The sequence below is a fragment of the Pyrus communis genome, chromosome 7, assembly GCF_963583255.1.
Source record: "Pyrus communis chromosome 7, drPyrComm1.1, whole genome shotgun sequence".
Taxonomy (NCBI): Eukaryota; Viridiplantae; Streptophyta; class Magnoliopsida; order Rosales; family Rosaceae; genus Pyrus; species Pyrus communis.
The window spans coordinates 17,083,645-17,104,282 of record NC_084809.1 but is presented as its reverse complement, the minus strand read 5'-3'; positions in this window follow the sequence as shown (position 1 = coordinate 17,104,282).

The window sequence follows — 20,638 nt, the reverse complement described above, 5'->3', positions numbered from 1 at the left end:
CAATAAACATGAAGAAGGGAGATAAATTCCTACAATTCTGCTTGGTAGCCAAAAGAAACATTAGAGTATCATCCGCACACAATAACTGTGATAGCACTGGTCCCGAATCAGATATCCTGATGCCTTCCAAATATCCTTGCTGCACCGCTCTACTAATTACCAAGGAAAGAACCTCACTAATAATGAGAAACAAGTAGGGGAATAGGGGGATCCCCCTGACGAAGACCCCTTGTTGCTTTAAAAGCTCTCCATGGCCTCCCGTTGATTAGAATAGAAAACTCCACAGTTTTTATGCATCGCATAACCATATCAACCCACCTTCACTGGAAACCGAGATGCATCATGACTGCCTCCAGGAAGTCCCATTCAACCCGATCATAAGCCTTGTTCATATCAAGTTTGATCCCCATTTCAAACTTGGTCTTTGTTTTCCTCAACTTAAGGAAATGAAAATTTTCATGCGCCAAGATGATATTATCTTGTATTTATCGGCCTTGTATGAACGCATTTTGATTTGGTTAAATTATTTTATCCAACATTGGTTTCAAACGATTTGCCAAAATCTTAGACAGAACCTTATAAGAATAATTACACAAACTTATTGGCTTGAAATAATTGACCCTCTCCGAGTTGGGGACCTTAGGAACCAAAGCAATATTGGTGGAGTGGATAATGGAGGGACAACCATCACCCCCTAGACAATTGTCAACAATACCATTGACCTCAACCGCAATAATGTCCCAATAGGATTAGAAGAACAAACCTTGGAAACCATCAGGTCCAGGTGCCTCAGATCCTCCCATGTTGAATAATGCATCTTTTATCTCCACATCAGAAATAGGACTACAGAATGTTTCGTTCATTTCAACAATTACCACTAGGTCCAGGCAACTAAGGTTATCCCCTCAGTCCCAATTGCCATTACACGTAAATAATCTTTAAAGTGATATTCCACCGTCAGCCTAACCCCATAAGGATCATTCTACCAATTGCCCTCTTCATTCCGAAATCGTGCTAATTTGTTCCGATGACGTCTTAGGACTGTAGACTGATGAAAAAAAGTAGTGTTTGAGTCACCTGCCTGCAACCACTAGATTCAAGATCTAGTCACCCAGTAAGCTTCCTCTTGAGTGTCAAGCTGGTTAATAGTTTTCGTGACCTCACCAATTTCTGTACCATTCTCCTCCCAATTCCGTTGGAGATGGCCTATGATAAGAGTTCAACATTTGGAGCTCGAACTTTCTAGCTTTGAACTTATCAGAACTTCATCTCATTAAACCTCTTCTTATGGCATTAAGCTTCGTTTTCCAAGTTTCCACCCCCACAAATGTTTCCCACATTCCAGCATCTACCAATCGTCTTTCTACATCCCTCATCTTTACACATGAAGGCCTCAAAACGGAACATTGGTTTACATTTAAGAGCCAGTGGATTAGTACTAAGTACTAGAGGATAGTGATTTGACGGCCTGACATTTTCATTGAGAATCACTGAATTTGGCCATCGAATTTGCCAACTTCCATTAATCAACCCTCGGTCTAATCTTTCCTACACCAGACTACCATTTCTGGTTCCCCTCTAAGTAAATTTAGGTCCCGAGAATCCTAGATCCAATAGTTCTATATTATTAAAAAAAGATTGTAAAAAGGAATTAGCTGTGGGGCTTCCGTTTTTATATCTCATTAAAGTCACCAAGACAAATCCATGGGGCTTCCGTCAGTCTCAGCACCTCCGCAATCCACTGCCAAAAACCATTTTTCTTATTTCTGTATGGTGTACCATATATCCATGAGGCATGAAACCACTCGTCTCCTGATATACGCATCTTGGTATGGATCAAATTCCTGTTAGACGACATCACTTTAACCTCCAAACTGTCATCCCACCACAGACTTAAACCTACCATCGAGCCAACCGGAGGTACATCACACCCATTTGCAAAACCCATCCTCCTACAGACTCTAGTTATTCTTGGGTTTTGCATTTTTGTCTCAGATAAGAAAACCACAGAGGGTCTATATTTTCTAATGAGCCCATGTAAGGCTCGAACTACCGTGTCTGACCTAAGACCACAGTAGTTCTAAATCAAACGTATCATGGCTGATTTGCGGTTGTCTTGGGCCAGTCGCCACAACCACTTTGTTTGTTCCCTAACCTTTGCCTCCGCGTAACTGTCTCCTCTTCCACAATGTCTTCTAGGTGAGGCCATAAGTTTTCTTCCTGTACTAGGACCTCCAACAAATTTTCCTCCAAAAGAGCACAAGTGATTTCCCTTTGTTCATCAATCACCTTATTAATCCCAGCTATAAATCCTCTACGCCCACCCCTCTTAGTTCGTTCACTGGGCCCTGATTGTCTCCTTATCCTTTTCGTCGACCATTGGGCTCTACTACTACTCCCCTCACTCGTATTCTTCTTCAGGCCCATCATATGAAAAAAGCCCGCACCTTCCACTTAGCCGAATATGAAGTTGCTCGATTGCTATCCCACTATTAGATTCTGGCTCATCACCTGCTCTGCTTAACCTTGTTGTCTCCCTTATTCTAACCTTCCTAAGAGGTTTTGTGAGATAGTTCCAGCCGCATTTTCCCTCCCTTCAGCCTCCATCTCAATCCCCTCTCTTCTAACACCCACCTATCGATTAGCAATTGTCATTCCCGTCTGTCCCCTTTCACCTTCAACTCCCCTTCTCCTGAGATGTCGTCCTTCAGTTTTAGACCTACCCGACCTTCTACTCGAACCATGAACATAAACACTTACCATGGCTAGTGTTACCACAGTTAAATTATAAGCCCCCCTCGAACTATATGAAGCAATCAGGTTACTTATTACCATTAATGGCCCCAATCTTCCCCTACCTTTTGCCACACTACCACATTCTCCTCCATTGTTGTTCCCCCTCCCAAGTTGGGTCAGAGTCCCTCTCTCTCTATTAACCCCTGTCTGCCTTCTCCTTCCTTGATAACATTTGTCATCTTTGGAACATCTCTAATCATTCTTGTTCTAGTCCAATCTCCGTAGCCTACCACTTCTCCCCTACCAGAAGGTACAGAGTACTCAAGACTAGCATGACCAATTTTTGCACAATTATAGCAGAAATCCTGAAGTCGTTCGTACTGAAACTTAACTTAGGACTCCTTGTTCCCTACCCTTGTAACCTAGTACTTGGTTGTTAGAGGTTTTGTGGGGTCTACGATGACTTGAATCCTAAAGAATCCCCTAGATTTGGTTATATCCTCGACCTCCACCAGCTCCTCACATTTATTTGCCAGGCAACTTATGTTTCTTTCAGAGCACAAACCCGGTGGATTTCCTTTCATCTGCACCCAGAAAGAAACCGTATGCATTGGAACTTCTTCCATTGCAAGATCCTTAGTCCACCTTTTGACATAAAGGTTTTGTTTCATCATAGCCCAAGGCACCTGTTCCAAGATACGTGTTGCAATATTCTCATCACGAAGTAGAATCACATACAAGTTATCTTGTACCAGTTGACCTGAAACTCCCCAAACTCTTTCCAAGCACTATTTAGGATGTTTCTCACACCCCATTTATTGAGCTATTGATCCACCAGTACCTTTGGTATAAGTTTCACACCAAATTCCATGTTTGAAATCTCCATTCCACTTTCTAATTGAATAGCCAGATCCTCCACTTCATTTGCCATCTTCTCTCTGAATTTTGTTGTCTTTTCTCGCTTTCTAAATGATCCACCTATATTCTTGATCAATCTGGCCATCCAATGGAAAAACCTATATTCTTGGTTTCGACTGTATAAAGCAGAAAAAGAATACCAACTGCTTTTCAGGTTGGTGAAGGCATAGTAAATGCTCTCCCTTTTGGTAACTGCAAAACCATCTCCAAAATTGTCATACTCCACAAGTATGCAACAAAACACAACTTTAACCCAAGCATTAACCCACTGTTCAGTTATAGGCAGTTGAGATTCCATTAATGTTTCCATAAGCTTTTTGGATTCCATTAATTTCCTACCATAAGCCCCATAAATAACCACCATCAATTCAGAGATAGAGGTCTCATCCACATTGCCAACATTAACAGGCTTCTTTATTAGCACCTGACCTCCTAACAGCAGTACTGGCCAGAGACCCAGACCCCAACTACACCCAGTGCTAATGTTAGTAGATATAGTAGAGAACTTACCTCGATCTACCCATTTCCTCACAAGATCCATCTACCACTTTGGACAAAACTCAAGCGAAGTAGATTGCACCTTACCCATCGAGGAAAAGCTAGCCTCACACTGAGCACAGCCTCACAAGATCCATGGTGCCAATTGGGAAATTGGGCAACCCCTGTGAGATAAGCTCGATTTGAGTGCAAAACCAACCCACCAAAGGGTAAAAATGATAGCACCCAATCCAAACTTGATGAAACCAAGAAACAAGGGTTAGCTCAACCAAAACCCCAAGCAACCAACAAGAAAGCGAAATTAAATACCCAGGACCGACAGAAAAGTAAAAGAAAATGCGATTAGCAGGGGGATCACACAAGAAATAACTCTCACCAGGGAGAGAAACACTCTCACAGAGGAGAGAACATTCTCACGGAGGACAAAATTTATGTCTTAAGTTATATAGCATATATGCTTAATGTGTTTTTAAATTTTGGACTTGTTAGATACTCTTTTTGTATTTTATCATTCTTTTATTATATTATTCATGGATTTCATACAAGTATAATTTTTATGTGTCAATATGCACTTATTTACAAGATATGCAAGAAATTTACCTAGATCCCGCCTAGCTCCCTAGTGCCAGGCACTAGTCCGCCGCCCGACTAACGCCTAGCGCTTTTTAGAACCTTGGGTGCAAGTAGTATGTTGATCTCCAATTGTTGTAAATTATAACAATGCATCAAGTAGGGACTGGCGATGTTTTAAGCCTGCCAAAGATGTTTACTATGATTAGCCATCAATGGCACCTTGTTTGCACTTTTCAAATTTTCATCATGTGCATTAATCATGGATGGCATGGTGGCTATAATCAAACTTTTATTGCCAAAACTTACATCCACAAAACACTTTCGGTATCTTAGAGTCCTTGGTACTTTTGAATGGGTTGTAATGCCTTTCAGTCTCAAGAATGCTAGTGCAACTCATCAATATGCAATGACTACAATTTTCCATGACCTTATCAAAACAATTGTTGAAGTCTACATTAATGACATTGTGGTCAAGTCTAAAAAATTTTGAGACCATCTAACAGATCTTCGGCGAGCAGTTGAACCAATGACCTAGAATAATTTAAAGATTAATCGAAAGAAATGCGCTTTCAAGGTTTGAATAGGAAACCTTCTTGGCTTCTTCGTTCCCTAGCGTGGAATAAGGGTAAATGAAAATAAGGCTAAGTTCATTATTGACGCATCTCTACCGACCACCAAGAAGCACCTTCAATCTTTTCTCAAGAAGATCAATTTCCTTTGCCGATATATTTCTAATTCAGGCGTAAAAAATGAAAACGATTCCGTCTTTACTAAAGCTAAAAGATACAGACACATTTATTTCACAATCGAAGCATTAACAAGCTTTTGACAAAATCAAGAAGTGTTTGGCAATCCACTAGTTTAGATGCCACCCAAACGAGGAAAGCCTTTGAAATTATACATTTCGGTAACAAATTAATCAATCAAGTGCTTATTAGCTCAGGACAAGAACAGTAACCAGGAGGAGGCTATATTTTACCTCAGCCGAAATCTCAACTCGGCTGAAATAAATTACACCGCGATGGAAAACTTTGCATTGCCTTGTTCTTTACGGCAACGAAGTTGCAACATTATATATTGCCTTCAGTAACTCAAATAATTGCCTAGACAGATGTCATTCGGTATATGCTTATACTGCCTATCGTAAAGGTTGAATCGGCAAGTAGACCATGACACTGCATTCCTCAGAAGTCAGTAAAAAGGCAAGCATTAGTCAATTTCTTAACACATCATCCTTTTCTTTATGGTTTTAGGGGTGAGGAAGTGAAGATTGGCATTGTACAAATGCAAGACAACTTTTGGACCATGTATTTTGACAGCTCTAATACTGATACTTCAGAAAGTGTGGGTATCATCATTTGGTCACTAGAATGTCAACGTTAGTTGTTTGCTTTCAAGCTTTGACTTTGAATGTACCAACAATCAAGCCGAATATGAGGCTCTTGTGGTCTGTCTAGGGATACTTCATAGTCTTAAGCAACTCAAGTTCTTGTACTCGGTGATTTAGAGCTTGTGAGTAACTAAATCAAGGGCGTGTTTCATTGCATGAGTAACACACTAGCTCCATATCACATGGTCACTACTTATTTCACTGAGACTTTATCTGACCTTCAAGCACATTCCAGAGCTAAGAATGGTGATGCCATTGAGCTCGCCCATGGGCGAGATGACCTAGTTATCATGGTTGAAAAGTGCTTTTTTGGGCTTTGGTTAATCAACATGCTCATTGTGGGAACATGATTTTTTTAGGGTCAGATTAAGGTTGATTCGAATATAGTTACGTTTGAAGCCTGATCATGGACTCAACTGTAGGAGTAGTTTTGCCACCATCACCCTATTTTGGGGCAATATGTGGAGTGCTGGCAACTCCGTTAAATGACCAAGCTTGTTTTGTAAAACATGTGATCTAATTCGAATATAAAGACAATCAGATCCTTTAAGTCTTGGAGTTCTTACAATCTAGGAACTAGCGTGTGCCATAAGTAATCATAACTTCTTAGAGGATGCAATATCTACTTCCAGATATGGCTTTGTGATGCGAGAATTATACGCACACAAATTAAACCCTCTTTTTATCAATTGTAGTATAGGTGCAAGTAGGGATCGTTCTGGACCGGGGATTAGGAGGGATTGTTAATCACTTGGATTTGACTCAAAAACATAAAAACAAAGTTAAAAACGTTCACAAAGACTCAAAGGACTCAAAACAAGTTCAAAAGACTCAAAACTGCCTAAAAACACTAACTAGGCAGTTTCTGACCTTAAACCCAATGTTGGACGAATTTAAGATTATGGCTTGATTCAAACGTAAAATAACAATATAAAACACTATACTAGACTCAAAGAATGCAAAACTAAACTTTAAAGCACTAAAACAATCCAAAAGACTCAAAACAACACAAACACACTCAAATCTGCCTAAAAACCACTTTCTGGGCAGATTTGAGCACAAACACAAATTTGGACGAATTTGTGTAACAAAATGACTCAAAACTCTTATAAACACAAACTAAGACACTTTCTAACTAAATTAGACAATAAAGTAAAGGGGGATTTTAATTTGACGAAAATTGAAATAACGAAACAAGTTTAATAAACTAGACAGAATGTAAATATGAATGCGATGAAAATGAATGGATGAATGCTAGTTAGAAGGTTCTTCTCCACACATGTTACGCTTGCATAATAAAATGATTTCCAATTGCATTTCAATAAACCATGAATTCTCAACACCCCAAGTTAACCGTGATGCACTAATTAACCTTCAAATCTTCCTAACGTTATTGAATTGGATGGGTTAGCGCATACAACAATTCAAAACATTCCCCAAAAGTCCCCTACATGATTGCATAATAGAGATACAAGCAAGAATCATTACGCTCTATGAAAATTATAAGTGTTGACGAGGCATTCGTTACTATGGAATACGCATGAAACTTATGCCAAGAATTCGTTTAACGCGATTGTTTATAAGAAACCTCCACTACTTGTGAATATAAGTTCGTAACTATTAGGTGAAACTCACTTATATTCTAGCGTCATATTCATGCATGAAAATTAAGCGTGCACTCTCAATAAACATACATAAATAAGTTATCAATCAAACAGTTAAACAAATTGAATCCACAACTTATGAAACGCAATTAGAAGTAATCAAATCAAAATGCAAGCATAAACATATATTTCGAATTACCCCCTAGCCAAGGGGGTTTTAGTTCCTCATGGTACAAAACAAAGAGAATCAAAGAAACACCTAAACATTCCAACAACTCAAACTTGAATTGTATGAACGTTTAGGCCCTCTTCTCTTCCATGCCTCATTCGTACAAAACAAAGAGTATTGAAATTAAACATAGAAATCAAAGAAACACCTAAACATTCCAACAACTCAAACTTGAATTGTATGAACGTTTAGGCACTCTTCTCTTCCTCTTTGTTGTAGCACAAGGTCTAAGGATAGTTTGATGGTGTGAATGGTTTGGGGAGTGGTGAAAATGGAAGGATGGTGTTTGGATTGTAAGGGAGAGCACGGCACAAGGGAGTTTGATGGTCTACATTCTGAAAATGGAAGAGTTTTGTGACTGAAAATGTGTATGAATGAGAATGAATGCAATAGATGCTTATTTATAGGTGAAATGGGGGGAACATGACAGCTAGGAGGCTGCATGTTTGAATGATTAAAGGATGCATGTGGGTTGGAATTGCATGTGCAATGAATATGTGGCTGCATGTGCAAAGGGACAATCTGAAAATGCATGTGAAAGCATGTGTTGGCTGCAATGATGAAATGGATGGGAGTGCATGTGCAATGTTGTTGTTGGTGCAATGATGGAGGAACAAGTGCATGTGGCTGAAATGTGGAAGGTGTGTGGCTACTTCAAGTAGGAATCCTTGTGACATCAACTCTTCAATTTCGTCCATTCCTTTTGCTCCAAGTATAAGTTATCCCTTCCAAGTCCAATTTTGCTCCAAAATGCTCTAAAATGCATCTTTTTGCTTCCTTAGCCACATGAACCTAAAAACACACGAAAATGGCTTAAACGCCAAAAACAACTATGAATTAACAATATAAATGCACGAAAACAAGCTAAGTAAGTCGCCTAAATATGCTCCTATCACTTTGAACAAGGATTCTACCTTAAAATGGTCTTCCTCCCCACGATATAAATACACTCGTAATGCAATTTAAACACATGAATTCTCTTGCCCACTGCTTGACTGTAAAACTATTCCCTAACTTAACCGTCGGAGAACCTTTAGCCAGCACATGCCCTCCCTTCAGCCTCGTGTCCTAGGCTTGCTCACAGTTGTTTACTGTTTTGCAAGTAGTTGAGTTCGAGCACTTCCTCCACACACGACGGTGCACAAGTTTGGTTCCAACAATTGGTGCTTTTATTGAGAGAGAACTCTTATTCCTCTCGGTCATATTACTTTACCTTATGGAAATTCTAACCAGCGATCACTCTACAATCAAGCCACAAACCCAGACAATAAAGCCATCTTTTTCATGGATCAGGTCTGGGATGACGTTGATAGGAATTTTTATCACCTACAAACTTAGGGATAAAAGCACTTAAAAATACTTGCAAGAGTACAAGGTTATTGTAGTATAACAGCTCAAGCAAAGTCGTTTTCCGTAGGGATCGAATGAATAATTTGTATTTAAACCAAATATTAATTAATTATTTAAAAACAAAGTTTGGAAAAAGGTGATTTTATGACCTAAAATATTAAAAACGAATTTAATTACAAACAATTAAATAAATTGAGAAAGTAAAGAAAACAAAAGAAAATAGTTTGGAAAATCTATTTAAGCACTAGGCTGGGTTCCGTCGTCCCTTCAACAATTCTATGTAGATTTACTAAGTACTTATGAATTACCCATGCAACTTTGAAGTTTAGGTTTTCCTAATGCATATTCTACTCGTGGTATTCAAGCTAGAATGTATTTCAAACATGCAATCTATCTGTGGTATTCAGATGAAATATAAACATGTGTGACTCATTATACTTTGTGAAAACCCTTTGATAAACCATGCAACCCCTAAGACATGGTATTCGCCCTGGGTGAAATTACAACTATCAATCACAAGAAGCAATACTCAATTCCCCGGTGGTATTCCAATCGAATTGTATCTGATTGCTTATCTCAACATCCTAATGGCAGCCAATCATTAAGATATAGAGACAGTTTAAACACAGTGATTAATAATACAAAGTATGCATGCATAATATCATAAGCAATTAAATAAAGACTACATGTTCATGCTAATGCTCAAGGCATCGCCCTAGCAAATGGAAATTAGTTACGAACAACCATAAAACAAAAGGAATTTTATTCAAATAGAAAAAGAATAGAAAACACATTGAAATACAAAACATCAAAGCCTAGCTAAGTTCTCCCAAATTGATCCGTACGTCCTCTCCTCCTTTTTCTAATGGCTAAATAACCTTATTTATACTACTTGAAAATAAAATCCCTCCTAGAAAAGGTCTTCTAAAATCTAGGAAACATAATAGAATAAAATAACTAGAAAATAAAAGGTTTCCTATTTGAACTGACATTCGGACTTCTCAGAAAATCAGAATTTTGACTGAGCAAATCAACTCCGATTTGGTTCCAAAATGTCTTTTTTGAAAGCTTAAGATGTCCCCTACAAATCCTCAAAAGGAATCTTCCTCAAAATATGCCATCTTGACCTTCAAAATACTAAAAACGTCCATAAACGTCAATCTAGGAAAGCTGGGCGCTTGGTAAAAAAATATGGAATTTTGACACAATGGTCTTGAAAGACTCATGAACATCCTCTAATTGGAGTCACTCCAAGATTCATTCACTTGATCAAGTTTTGCTCCAGAGGAAGTCGAATGTCCTACCTTGAAAATATATAACAAAGTATCAAAATTCTACCAAAATAACTAATAAACTAAAACTAAGATAACTGTAAAATATATAGTATAATATCGACTCATCAGATGTCCTGAAAATACGTGCATCAATGAAGGATCTCCAGAAAAATTTACAATCTAGGGAGCGGGCAGGACTCTCCAAACTAGACGAAAGGATGAAAAATATCGAAGATACTGTCATCCATCTCGAAAATTCGGCCGTTTGGGCAGCCTCAAGGATGATCAATCAGAGCCCAAGCATGTTGACCCAAGAACTCATCCCAAAAGTACGCCATGGAAAACTACGGAGAACCAAAATTCACCCCGACCCGATATTCTAGAAGAAAGTCATTTCCCAGAGTCAACAACATATAAGGATAACAGGTACACTTCCAAAAGATACAGAAAGGAAGGCACTTTTATCATCAAGCTATAAATCTTTGATGCCATGGTTGGCGGAGTTTTTATGGATAATGGATCGAAGGCAACATCCTCTTCAGGGGTGTAACAGAAAAATGCCATCCTTGGTACAGTCAAATTTAGAAAGGCTATCGTCTAAACCTTTTATGGGACTCCACTCTACAATATAGTGACAATACAACTTATGGTACAATAAAAATGTCCAAACATTTAATGTCGAGAATGGTTGCGCATAGCATGGGCAAGGTTCCCTCAGTTAACAACCTCTTGTCTAACTATCCAGTTATAAGGACAAACAGTAGAAGATTGAATGCTAGGGAAATTAAAGAATCGAGACTAGGAGGAAGAGTGACACACCTTGACCTGGACTCTTAATTGAGCTGTATCGGCCGGCACCTGGAGGGTGACGAAGCCATAATGTGTAGTGATGTGGAAAATGTGATTAATTTTAAACTTAAAAGTGCCTAAATGTAAGAGTACGCTGGTGAGCGGGAATGAACCCATTTCACACGTGATATCAAAGCATAAGTAGGGTACTTAGAACAGACTAAACGGGAATGAATTCTGGGAACTACTATTGGTTGAGACTCCCTAAGGCCGAAAAAAGGAATTTGTTAAGGATCTAGTACAGAATGGACTAAACGGGAATCAATCTTCCTCCTGGAGATCCAAAATGATAACTACGTATTTAAGAAGATTAGTGCTATCGGGGACTGAAAGTGACTGTCCTCCAAATGTTCACCCATCGAATGCTAATCCTTTAGCACCACTTTGTCATTCAGGACATTTCTGGGAATTTTGACGAAAACTTAAACTTTGTAAGAATTCTGATAGGTGATACACTAACGAGTACTACCAAGGAATTAAAACTAATTGTGGTTCCTTATCTCGAAAGGTTTGGTAATGATGACGAGATAATAGTAATGAGATTGAAGAATAAAGTCTTCGGTGATACACAATTACCAACACAATAGCCCTGCTTTAGGGCCACAAATTCGTCTCTGAATCGGGATTTTCCTTGGCAAGAAGATTCTTTGTTTAAAGTCTAGAAAGGGTCACCAAAATGTTCTTCTAGAAGGTCGATAAGTCGACTAAGTCACAGAAAAACTTAAGAAACATTAACACATTTTTCGTGCTCGACGAGGTGGCAATATTCCAAAATTAGGCTTAAGAACCAATAATGCTTACATCATGCGTGTGATGAACACAATACTACCCAAACTTATGTTCTGATACCAAACTGACACACCCCAACCAAAAATGTCCACCTGGACTCCAAATCGAGCTGTGCTGGCCAACACCTGGAGTCTTAAGGAAAATCGAGCTGTGCTGGCCAAATCGAGCTGTGCTGGCCATAATGTGTAGTGATAAGGAAAATGTGAGTAAATTTAAACCTAAAAGTGCCTAAATGTAAGAGTGCGCTGGTGAGGGGGAATGAACCCATTTCACAAGTGATGTCAGAGCATAAGTCAAGTGCAGTAAAGTAGGATGAGAATTATATCATCAAAGGTAATCTCCAATACCAAGATTTGCTAAGAATTCTCATCGATACAATTGCTCAGCTACTAAAACCTGGAGGGGTGAAAAACAAGGGTGAGTGGGCCTAAAAATAAAGTTGTAAACACGAAAATTCTGTATCAAATGAAACGAGAACACGTGTACAAAGTAAATTTGTATTGATTTGAATTTGTAGGTTACAATCTCTGTTTACAATTTCCCTCTAATTCAGTCTTCAAATTTGATGTAGATGCGTGATTGTTGATCGAAGGGTTGCGATGACTGGATCTCGAACGAACGGTTGAACAACTACTTCAAGTTTTGAGCTTGAAAACAACGCATAGATAATCTTCACCTTAAGGGTGCGGCAAAGGGTAGTGTTTAATGCAGGATTTTGTTGCTTCAAGAGTCTTGGCTACTTGATCTTGAAACAAACGTTGCTACAAGTTTATAAGCTTGCAACAAAGTCTTGAAAGAATCGGCATGAACACTTGTTGATTCTTCAAGGAAGTTCTTCGGCTTTGGTCGAGAGAAAGCTTCAGCTTTGGTTGAATGTTCTTCGAAGAGAGCTTTGGCAACGTATTAGTCTTCAAAGGTTTGGCAAGGGTTCTTCTGTGTATATATTTTTTCGACCCTTATGCTTATGAGAGAACTTTGTATTTATATGCTTCTCAAGGCTTGCCTTTGGGATGATTTTAGGCATGTTTTGTGTCTTAATTTCAGCCACTTTACTCCCTTTGTGACTTCTTTTCCCTTGATAGTGTTGAAGACTCTCCATGTGCAACAGGTGTTGGGTCGCCGTCAAAGTCACTCTTCTTGTTCTGCCTCCAAGTCCGAAATTTTGTTTAGCAAATGATCTAAAACAGGAAAGCTAAGTGCTTAATCTCGTCCAAGATCTAGTAGGCGTCCTAACCCTTGAGGTGATCTCGCTGAGCATAATTAGTAAGATACTCGAGGTTGTGTTTTTCATATTCCTCTATGAGCATCTTCTGGTGGTCATCCCAGATGACCAACATTTTAAAGACGTGCATGTTAGTGAGCCGTTGGAAGTTGGAGATACGGGTGTTATCTTTCTAGTTGACCTTCTGATGATGTTAACCAACTTCTAACTGAGAAGCAATCCATTTCATTGTATAAGCATTTTGCTCTAAAGTCAATACACACTCCGACTTATCCTTCAAATCTGCCAAGGTCTGATCCATTCCAACCATATCTTGTTACTCCAACCTTAATTCCTCCATCGCCCTCATAAATTCTTCGTAGTAGTCATTGCCTTTCATCTCTTCAAACTACCAACATCGATATATTAGATTATTTCTGCCTCATGGGCGTCCTTCAAAGCTTGCTGCTCCGTTTGCGTTATATTAAGCTTCTTCGATTAGAACGACAATCGTCATTCCATCTCCAACCTCACCTCCGTTTCTTGATATAATGTTTGTTCAAGTTCTCAGATTTGCCCCGTTTGACGGAATAGGGCTATCTCTCCAAAGAACATTTCTTTTAGGATTAATATTGAGGGTTTAACATTTGGGGTATTTTTCAGTATCTGCCACGTTTATGGGAAGAGGATTTTAACCTGTAGCTTAAAGCAAGAGGTTTCTCAAAGATAGAATCAAGGGCCGAATTCAAAGGGCCATCGTGAGAATACGACGCAGAGTTAGGATGTAAGCTAGAATCAAGGCATTAATTGGAAGATAAAGGGTGATTTGGAAAATATTCGGTTTTTTAAAACCCTCAAGCATGGTTAAGGATTTTGGAAGTGAATGGGCTATGTTTGGGCCTAAAATAACAGCATGGGCTGATAATGGGTTAACATGAGTTAAGAAGCTATAATTCTTGGTCCATTAATGATTTTTCAGACCAATGGGCTTTCAGCACAAAAAAAGGAACTAATTCAACTGAGTCTTTGTAGAAGTAGGACTTTTAAAAGATCAAGCACAGGCGTGGCTTGGTCGAATTCTAAGAGTGTTAAAATTGCCAAAGATCAAAATGGGTTCTCATAAGGTGCAAATCATTCTAGGGATCATATTTTATTATTAATTAGATAAAGATGAATTAAGTGCACTAAAGGACTAGGTTCAAAGTCCTAGTTCAAATCAAAGAAGCCGAGGCTAGATAAAGTTTGGGTTTCAGCTAAGGAAATAATAATGGGGGAATATCCAGGTAAATGCTTAGTAAGCACAATCCCATCAGGACTCGACCTCAGCAAACTTGTATATCATGAAGATTATCCCTGTAAAGAGAAGAGGTACTGCAACATGAAAAGCCTCATTCAACTCAACAAACAACTCAAAGACTCTACGTGAAAACCCTCGCTCTATGCCAAACCTTTCTCACACCCTGAGAAAAATACTAACTATTCTAACACCCCCTCTGTCAACACATCTTCAGTTTGGATAAGTAAATACCATTATATTGACAAGTGGTAACATTTTCAGTTTCGATAAATAAACAGTACTGGAGCCGTAGAATCAAGAAGCATAGAAGCAGATTCAATTTGGACAAGTAAAGAGCTGACACGTCCCGACCCTGATATTGCCTGAATACCAGGATAGACACGTGCTGGCCGACTCCCGAGGGTGACAAAAGCCATTAATTGATTCAAAAGCTAAGAATAAGAAATAAATAAGGGTTATGATTTGAAATACAATGAATTAAAAATTTAGGAATGTGTTCAGAGCATATAGCTAATTAGAACACTAAAAGAAATAATATAAAATTAAATGAATAAATGAGTGGGTCCTATACCGAGAGGGCTCGAAGATGCCGATGCTGAAGTGCCTTGACGCCGGCATTGTATGCCTCGATTTTAAGACCTGAATGGGGGCGCAAAACAAAGGTGAGTGGACCAATTTGAATACATACATAGTACGAAAACAATTATGAACATACTAACCCCCAAAGTTTATATATAATGAAAACTACTAGTGTAATAAGTGATAGCTTTCTAGAAAACTCTAGCATACCATAAAACATCTCAAAAGACATATCGCGGAAAAACATCACGGAAATCAAAATATCAATCGTCTCACAGATCGTCTCGTAAACACGGTGTGTTACCAGTAAGATCACTGAATAAATATAACTCTCGGCCTTATGGCAGCACCGTGGTCTCTGGGCCCATAGCCAAAAATTACCAACTCCTGGCCCAATGCCTGCTTCGTGTCCCTCAGGCCGTAGCTAGGGATTATTGCTCCCGGCCTAACTGCCAACACCAGATCCTCCCCCCAGGCGGCATAGTGTCCACTAGGTATGCACAAATAGTTACGCCTCTCATAAATAACCACTTCATAGTATAAAGTCATCCATCGTCTCTACTATAAAGAGGGGTTTCTAAAACATGTTCTAGCATCCTATCATCATCCATCAGATAGGCTACTAGTTCATGGTTTTTATAGAAAATACGATATATGAAAATATAGCTCAATATAGGCCAACAATTCCTTACAAAATAACGAGACGATAATCAACATTTCAATAAACATGCTTAACATAAAATCTATCCATAAACTCATAAAGCATGCTTTTCATTTATGCAATTAAACTATGAAATCATGTAATTTTAGAAGGGGTCCACTCACATTACTCAGTTGTCGAAGAGCCACGTAATTAGCGAAGATGGAAACGCCACAATTAATTGCCCCTAAGCACATAAAGGGTACATTTAGTCAAACTTTACTCAAACGACTTATTTTGGAAAAATGGACATTGGAAACGTGTTCAGGACGTCAAAATTAGCCTAGGAGGGTCTCGGACGAAAACCCGAAAGAGTCAACAAAAAGTCAACGGTGATCGTTGACCGTTGACCAATCAAAGTCAAGGTCAATGTTGATCGTTGACCGAGTCAACGGGTCAAATAGTCAAACTGAGTCAAAGGGTCTTGGGCTTAGGGTTTGGATCTGGATTAGGGCTTAGGTCCTAAAGCCCAAGGGTTTAGGGTTTTGCTACACAGGCTTTAATTTTCCTAAGGCTTGAAGGCCTGTTTTGAAAGGGTTTAAAGGGATCGGGCTCAAGCCCTTAACAGAAAATGGCCCAAAGGGCCCTATTTGGTTTAAAACAATTTAACTAAAATTAAAATAAAAAGGAAATGGGTTTGGGTTGGGCTCGGCAGGAAAGGCCCAAAGGCCTTGGGTTTGGTGGGTCGCCGGATTCCAAGGAAGAAGAAGGCCGGATCTTGGGTTAAGCTCAAAACTTAACCAAAACATGTCATTCAATATATTAAATTGAAGCCCCAAAAAGTAAGGAATCGAGATATACCCTTGGTTCCCGTCATCATGGCCGAGTTGGCCGAAAAACGGCCTGAAAGCCACTGGTGTCCACCGGAAACTGGGTAAGATACAAATGGATATAACTTCTTCAATACTCAACAAAATTGGATGAAACAAAAAGGAAAGTTGCAGTACTCAACGAGACGAAGAGATTGTTACCTTGCATGCCAGTCAAATTGCCTTGTTTTGGCCGGAAATTTCCTCGAAATGGGCGGTGCTCATCAGAAAACTGAGAAAGTATCCCCAAACTGGTTCTTCTTGGTTTTGACGTCCAAATCAAGTACAAAGGGGTTAGTTTTCAACCAGTGACAAGGGAAAGATGATCAAAAGGGTTTAGAACTTACCATCGTGACTGGAATTCGAGAAAAGACTTCGAAGCTTATCCTACATACCGGATCTCGGTAACTCTTTCGCCTTTGTCGGGTTTCAATGATGCAGGAAGGGAGCTCAAGGATGGTGGTGTTATTTCTTGGTGAGAAAAGCCCTCGGAGGGGACTGAGATGTAGTGAGCCGAGAGGGAGAGAGAGTTAAAGGAGGGTGAGACATAGAGTGATAGAGAGACGGCGAGAGTGAGAGAGACATGGAGATTGGGAAAAGAGAAAGAGAATGGGAGTTGGGTGTTTGCCACATGGCAGCGTGGGGGAGAAGAGAAATTGAGATAAAGGGTCGGGATTAGATTAGGATAAGGGACCAAAAAGAAATTTTCAAAAACCTTTTGGGGAAAATATGAAATTTACAAAATAATTGGGGGTGGGGTGTAACAACAACACTACTTCTAGGTTGGTTGGCTATCTATTCAAGTCTCGGCAGGCAAAGAATTCTTATTTTTTGCAGCCGAAGAATTCTTAATTTTTGTAGGCAAAGAGATCCTTTCACCAGCTTCCCAACGAAGTGAAGTGTTCTATGATTGGTAATTCTCAAGTGCATTTTGCAGTTCGACATTCAGACGGTCGAACCGTGTTCACTATAAAAATGCTCATCTCCTTTGAGTACCTTCTCCTTTACAGTTTGATACCGATTCGGCGGACCTATATTCTCATGGATATAGTCGAGCCAGCTGAACATGATGCAAAAGATCCTAAACTTCACAATGAATTAGGTGTTGCCAAAATTAGATTAACCGAAATCAACCCAATCAAGTCCAAATTTTAATGCTTGCAAGTGTACGAATCGTTAAGTAGTATAGTAGGGAAGCACAAGATCATTCCAACTAAGATTGAAATAGTTCTAATTATCTAACTTAATTTGTATTGCACTTGAATTGAAATGGAAAAATTGATGATTTGAGAAAGAACTTTGAAATTGTAAACGTAAACAAAAATCAAATGAGCTTAAATAAATGACAAGAACAACAAAGAAATCAAATTATAAATCAATTGCGAAAGACACTAGAGCATCCGATTCACCATAACCAATCCAACTCAATTCCTATAGTTAATTATTAATGAGTAATCGTCCAAATTGAATGTCTAGTTCCTCTAATTCATATAGTATCCATGGCATCTAGATTACAATGTATACTCATATGTGCTAACAATCTATGGCATCTAGATTACTAAACACACAAAAGTTCATTAACAATTTGAGAACTCCTTAAGAGACCGCATGAAACCTAGTGTATGGCATCTACATCAAGGAATTTATGGTATCATTTGCAAGACGCTAAAATCGAATTAACAACATGGCATTTGTGTTAACTCCGATCAAATACACTTAACACAAACCAAAGTGGTGGCCAATCACCAAGATTAAAATCAAGCTCATAAGCACAGCAAAATGATACTCAACTTGAATGAAAATTAAAAAATAATTAAACTAAGAAATTAAGAATTCATAGTTAGGCTACATCGTAGCCCTAGCGAAAAGAAATTAGTTTTGGAACATAATAGGAAATATTATTGAATTAATAAGAAATAAGAAGAAAATTTAGTTTAGAAAAAGCCTGAAAAATCTTCTTGCTCTGCCGCTGTTTTCTTCTATTTTCTTTGCCGATGCCTTCTTCAATGATCCTTAATGATCAGCAAAATATTCCAAATTAATGCCAAGCAGCCACTCGTTTTTCTTCCTTTCTCTTCCCCCTTCTGATTCATTTACTTTTCGTAACAGACAAAGACTTAATCTCCGATTTATTACCTTGTGCCTCTTGGGTTTAATAGCTGCGAATATAGCCTTTATATTGCCCTCTTCGATTCCCTGGTTGTTTCAAAACGGTAATCGTATTTTTCCCAAATGGACATCCTCTAATTCTGAAAGTGATCAAATCCCCACACCAACTGAACCAACTAAGCATCCAAATTCTCATATTTATACTCTTAGTGAAGACCCCTAGCTTGAAGATGGAATTAAGAGATTGATTCTCAATCTTTCTTTGATCTTTGCTCGATTAAAATCTCTTCCTCTGCTGCTAGAGTGTCAGCGGCTGGAGCTCCAGAAAAATTGGATTAAAGATGGACTTGCCTCTTTTCTGTCGGTTTGAATGAAAAGTAGGCCAACCCTTACTTATGCTAATTACACGCTGATGAAAAGAATAAGGAAGAATCCTATGTGAGACAAATGCTCTACTTTTCTCTTAATTTGTCATACTACATAACATTATTATGATAAAAACATATCACAACATGGACAATATGCCAGCCAACACGTGTGACAAACAAAAAAAGAAAATAATAGGATCTTTTTCACCTCCTTAATTTGGCCATCAAAACATAAAACCATGAAATTTCTTTCATTTAAAGCAAAGATATCACTACAAAATGTCATTTTTAGGGATAAAACAAGTAGTACAATTTGTGCTTATCAATTACCCCCAAACCTACATTTGGCTAGTCCTCGAGCAAAAGAAAGAAAAACATGAAAAAGTAATAGCATGGAAAACGTTATCCACCGTATGATTTCAAAGAATCTCAATCAGGAGTTCATAATAATCAAGAATTTTAGTAAGCACAAAGCAAGTGAATCAACCATATTCCAAGTGTTAGCTAAAACCTTTCAATCATCATTGAGGTATAGTGTGTATAATAACCTTGCCAATGCAATTTCAAGCCTTTTAAAATCATCATATACAAACTCGTGAGCTTCTCACAAGGCATACACTCATTCACACATATTTCTGGGTTATGTATTTCACTCAAATGATCTCATTAAACATGCCGCTATATGCTTGCTTATCAACCTAGCTCGGTATCAATTTCAAGTAATTCCTTGGATCAAAAGGTCTTTTGTCAGGTTGTAATGGGGCTAAGGTCCATTGGCTATTAAAAGAATGGATATGGAATTCAAAATTTTTGAGAAAGTATACATTAGAGCAAGCCAAAAACAGTAGCAACCTATCTCAATTTCGACAGGAAAATATTAACTTTTGCATCACAAGCTACTCAAGCTTTCTACATATGATAACAATGAACATTAAGAATACAAGAATGTTTGTACATAACACATTGCAACACCATAGCACTCCAATTGTTTTTTTTTTTTTTAATTGAATGAAACCCATATTACCCACACAAAAATAACGCGCTTCTTGCAGATTTTTAATCTTCTCTCTCTCTCTCTCTCTCTCTCTCTCTCTCTCTCTCTCTCTCTCTCTCTCTTATCATGCTCAAATCTACAAAGCTACAATGCCCCTCATTTTCACGTTTCAATGCAACACACTCTCCATCCATTTTTCTATACAAACAAAACCCCAATAGCTAGTACAACCTCGGTAATACTTTCTCAAAATTATAAAGGATTGGTATATGCATAAGGGCTCAACTCCGATATCGGAGCATGGTAAGGAGATGTGGCTAACAAAGAAAAGGCTTATTTTAAGGCTCAAAGGGCTACTAGTGATAAAATTA